General features: G+C 39.1%; 1 pseudogene; it reads left to right on the top strand.

Annotated features, from left to right (window-relative positions):
• The window catches only part of LOC100951018, a 3,632-nt pseudogene extending 812 nt beyond the window's left edge, over positions 1 to 2,820 (top strand).
• The last annotated feature ends 2,764 nt before the right edge of the window (positions 2,821 to 5,584 follow it).

The raw sequence follows: 5,584 nt of genomic DNA, 5'->3' as shown, positions 1-5,584 counted from the left end.
AAAAAAAAAAAAAAAAAAGATGACAGTTTAGATTTGCTTCACTATTTCACTGTAACCTGTTATTCTGGCTATGGAGATGATGAAAAGGGCTTCTATACAGTGTATCGTAAAGGAAGAACTAGAATCTGTATTATAGGAGGATATTGAGGATTTCCCAACTTTTGGAGACTCCCAGAGTGACTATGATGCAGTAGTCCATCCTTTCTATGCGTATTGGCAGAGTTTCTGCACTTGGAAGGATGAGTATGATACACGACAAGCTTCAAACCGCTGGGAAAAACGAGCCATGGAGAAAGAAAACAAAAAGATGCAGGACAAAGCAAAGAATGAGCTTGTCCTAGTCCATCAGCTGGTGGCTTTCATCAGTAAAAGAGATAAAAGAGTGTAGGCACATCGGAAACTTGTGGAAGAACAGAATGCAGAGAAGGTGAGGAAGGCCGAGGAGATGAGGCGGCAGCAGAAACTGAAGCAGGCAAAACTGGCAGAGCAATACAGAGAACAGAGCTGGATGACTATAGCTGACTTGGAGACGGAGCTCCGAGAGATGGAGGCACAGTACGAAAAGGAGTTTGGAAACGTATTGGATGAAAACGAAACGGAGGAACATGAACTCAAAGATGGACAGGATGGGAAAGACAGTGATGAGGCTGAAGATGCTGAGCTTTATGACGACCTGTACTGCCCTGCATGTGACAAATCTTTCAAGATGGAAAAGGCCATGAAGAATCATGAGAAGTCCAAGAAAAATTGGGAAATGGTTGCCTTGTTAAAACAACAGTTGGAGGAGGAGGAAGAAAATTTTTCAGGACCTCAATTTGACGAAAATCCATTGAATGACAATTCTGAGGAAGAAATGGAAAATGCACCAAAACAAAAGCTTTCTAAAAAGCAGAAGAAAAAGAAGCAGAAGCCAGCACAGGATTATGATGACAATTTCAATGAAAATGGAAATGAAGAAAGAGTAAAGATTGAGCCAGAAGATCCTAACTCAAATCAAGACAATGCCAAAGAATCGGAAAATAGTTGCCAAGAAAATGCTGGTGTCACGGAGACCACTGAACCACGTGATGATGCAAAGTGAAGCTCAAAGTATTCCTAAACCCAAAGGAAAGAAAACCAAAGATATGAAAAAAACTGTCAAAGTACCTGCTGAACGGCTCGGCGCCTGTGGCTCAACTGGCTAAGGCGCCAGCCATGTATACCTAAGGTGGCGGGTTCGAATCCCCAGCCCCGACCTGCCAAACAACAATGACAGCTGCAACCAAAAAATAGCCGGGCGTTGTGGCAGGCGCCTGTGGTCCCAGCTACTTGGGAGGCGGAAGCAGGAGACTCGCTTGAGCCCAGGAGTTGGAGGTTGCTGTGAGCTGTAATGCCATAGCACTCTACCCAGGGGAACAGCTTGAGGCTCTGTCTAAAAAAAAAAAAAAAAAAAGTACCTGCTGAACCACAGACAGTGATGTCTTTATCAGCTGTATGACCTGCCACAGTGAATTTCCATCTCGGAATAAACTTTTTGAACATCTTAAGGCCACAAGTCATCCAAGAGCACCTTTGTCATCATCTTTAAACAGTGTAACAAGTAGTCGAAGCAAAAAAAATGTAAAAACAGAAAATTCTGCCTACACATTTTCTTTCTTTTTTTTTTTACTATCTGGATTTTGAAACCAAAAAACTGAACTGAAATCATCCAAAAAGTTAAAATTTCAGTGATCTGCAATTTTTTGCATTGTGAAGGATTATTTTTTACTTATAAAAGCATTTTTGTTTAATATATATTTTTTAAACATTTCATTAGTGATTGAAATCTACTTTTGCCATCTGAATTGACTTGAATGTCTCAGAGCAGGTAAATATTGTAAAGTTTGAGACAGAACCTCAAGCTGTCCCCCTGGGTAGAGTGCCGTGGCATTACAGCTCACAGCAACCTCCAGTCTCCTGTCCCAGCCTCCCAAGTAGCTGGGACCACAGGCGCCCGCCACAATGCCCGGCTAGTTTTTGGTTGCAGCCATCATTGTTGTTTGGCAGGTCCGGGCTGGGGATTCGAACCCGCTACCTTAGGTGTACGTGGCTGGCGCCTTAGCCGGTTGAGCTATAGGCGCCGAGCCTAAAGTGTGTATTCTTGATTGCTGCTGGTTCATGTGGACAGAAATGTACATGGACAATTAAATTATTTTAACACATTTTTAAAAAAGAGAGAGAGATCGAGATCCTCTTGACTTGGCCTCCCAGAGTGCTAGGATTACAGGCATAAGCCACCAAGATCCGCCAAAAAAACTACTTCTTAACCAACTTTCCCCATAAACATATTTAAACTATTTTACATACTTTTTAAAATTTTTTTTTGAGACAGAGTCTCACTTTGTCACCCTCAGTAGAGTAACACGGCGTGTAGCTCATAGCAACCTCGAACTCCTGGGCCAAATGATTCTCTTGCCTCAGCCTTCCAAATAACTGGGACCACAGGTGCCAACCACAATGCTTGGCTATTAGAGATGGGCTCTGACTCTTGCTCAGGCTGTTCTCCAACTCATGAGCTCAAGCAATCTACCTGCCTCAGCCTCCCAGAGTGCTAGGATTACAGGAGCGACCCACTGCACCTAGCCCTGTATACATTTTTTAGGTACAACTACTATTTAAATATTGTTTAAGAATGTTTACAAAAATTAGTCTGTATTCTACAAACTACTCTAAAGGTAAATATACCGTTTGGTATCTCTTGTATAGATGATATCTTAAAACAATATAAACCAATTATATTTTCAATCACTTTTGCCCTTTCCTTTAAAACACCTTATCATCTTACAGGTTTACTCACAGTAACAAGGGAAATTACTGACACATGGCATATAATCCACAAGCATCAACTTTAGCTTCTTCTCTACTCAAGACCTAGAGTACCAAATCAACTTGATTTTGACCAACACTACCCACAAAAGGATGAAAAATTAAGCTTTTCCTCATTAACTTTTGGAAAATATTACGTGAACCACAGATAGGTACTGACTTTTCCAACAATCACTATTAAAAGGTCAGTGAGAAGGGCTCAACGGGCTTGGCACCTGTAGCTCAGTGGTTGCACCAGGGCTGGCAGGTTTGAATCCAGCCAGGGCCTGCTAAATAACAATGACAACAACAAAAAAAAAGGAGCCAGGCATTGTGGCAGACACCTGTAGTCCCAGCTACTTGGGAGGCTGAGGGGAGGGATTCACTTAAGCCTTAAGCCCAGGAGTTTGAAGTTGCTGTGAGCTGAGATGCCACAGCTCTCTACCAAGGGCTACATAGTGAGACTCTGACTCAAAAAAAAAAAAAAAAAAAAGGTCAGTCAGAAAACTCAATGACTTTTTCCTATTATAATTTTAAACCTATTTAAACCTATAATTTTAAACCTATTATAATTTTAAACTCATCAATTTTATGTTTCAATTTTATGAAATGCTGAGATAAAGTGCACTTCCTCTTTGAAATCAATGTAATTACCAGAATGGCAAACATAACAAATAATTGGAATCTCATAACATGAGACAGCAAATATAATGTTACAAAGATACTTTCTGGTTGTTTGAGGGACACACAACACAGGTGTATCAAAACCTTACCTCAAAACTGTCACAAAAAGAATTAAGGCAAATAACAGAAAACTGTTTTGCTCCCTAACAATTTCAATTCCTTACTATTCTATAGCACTTACTAAAACATAGCATACTATTAACTTATGTAACTTTAGCTACTTTTTCTTCCATACATTTCTCAATTAAGTATAAAATACTAAATATAGCCTGTGGTCCCGGCTACTTCAGAGGCTGAGGCAAGAGAATCGCCTAAGCCCAGGAGTTGGAGGTTGCTGTGAGTGTGATGTCACAACACTCTACTGAGGGCGACAAAATGAGACTGTCTCTAAACAATAAATAAATAAAATAAAATGCTAAACATGTATGTTTAAATCTCAAAGAAATCAGTTAGTGTAAGCATGCCCATACAACACATGCCTTCTTTTGGCCTGGTCATATTAACTACTTGCACTGACTAATACAATATGTATTAAGCGCATTAGGTCAAACCTTCACAGTTAAATGGACAATTCACTTTTTGTAAGTGGGAAATCATTACAACATCTTCTGGTATTCACTGCAATATCAAATCAATGACTTCTTTCATTATTTGTGGTGGTCATGTGTAATTCCTTTGGTAATTACTATGAATCTGCTTTCATTTAATGCTAAATGGCAATGCTAATATGAAAAGAGAATTAATGCCAGACATACAAATAAAAGTACCAAATTGTTTCAGGAAGGAATTTTAATAGAATTCAAGAACTGGATATTTACATGAAGCTAGAATCCATTTTCATTAATAAAATGCCAGAAACTGTGTAAGTCACAAAAACAAAGATAAACCCTCTACATGGGTTTCAAATCCATAATTCAAGATTTCATGTACTTATGCTACTCCTTTTCAGAAAATGGTAATCTTGAACATATCAAGATAACATCACTGTCCTTTTCAAAAAATTTACTGTGTACCTAAATAGAAACCACATGGAAATGTATCTCAACTATGAAGCAGCACTATCAGGATAGCTAATTATATATGTGTTTAAAAAAATTCTTAAGTCACAAATTTTAGCTTTGGTTATATAACTTATCCTAAAGACCTTAGAAAATGTAATACAAAATCCCTCTGCAGTACTCCAATGAGAATTGTACAACTTGCATAGAAGAAAAGAATACAATAGGAACACTTTTTCAATCACTTTAACTATACTAGAATAGCCCTAAAATAATAATCAGCCTAATGGCATATTTGTCCACATCTGTCTTCTTGGTGTCCCCTGCCTATATCAAAAACAAATACATGGCTCGGCGCCTATAGCTCAAGTGGCTAAGGCACCAGCCACATACACCAGAAGTGGTGGGTTCGAGCCCTGCCTGGGCCTGCCGAACAGGGATGAAAACTACAGCCAAAAAATAGCTGGGTGTTGTGGTGAGCGCCTGTAGTCCCAGCTACTTGGTAGGCTGAGATAGGAAAATTGCTTAAGCCCAAAAGAGTTTGAGGTTGCTGTGAGCCACGGCACTCTACAGAGGGCAACATAGTGAGATTCTGTCTCAAAAAAAAAAAAAAAAAGTATACCATCACAAAGCACTATGATCATAGTTCTCAAACCCAATCTCTCCCCAACACAACATATATCCTTCTCTGTGATGTTATTCATTGGCATGTCCCATATTTTTAAGTGATTTTGCCTTAAATATATATCCTTTACCCTTCAAATAACCTCCAGGGAAATGTCTCTTATGCTAACCTTACTTGGGTCACTTTTTTTTTTTTTTATTAAATGATAGCTGTGTACATTAATGCAAACATGGGGTATAGTGAAGTGTTTTCATATACAATTTGAAATATTTTCATCAAACTGGTTAACAGAGACTTTGTGTCATTTAGTTACTGTGTTAAAACATTTATACTCTAGTTCTAGAAAAATTCACTTGTACCCTTGTTAGACAGACCATACAGGTGATCTTTCCAGTCACCCTCCCTCCACCCATCCGCCCTTCTCCACTCCCCTCTTCCACCCCCTCCCCATATT

The sequence above is a fragment of the Otolemur garnettii genome, unplaced genomic scaffold (genome assembly GCF_000181295.1).
Source record: "Otolemur garnettii isolate 467f Iridium unplaced genomic scaffold, OtoGar3 scaffold00018, whole genome shotgun sequence".
In the NCBI taxonomy this organism is placed as follows: Eukaryota; Metazoa; Chordata; class Mammalia; order Primates; family Galagidae; genus Otolemur; species Otolemur garnettii.
This window is presented reverse-complemented; position numbering and strand designations above follow the sequence as displayed.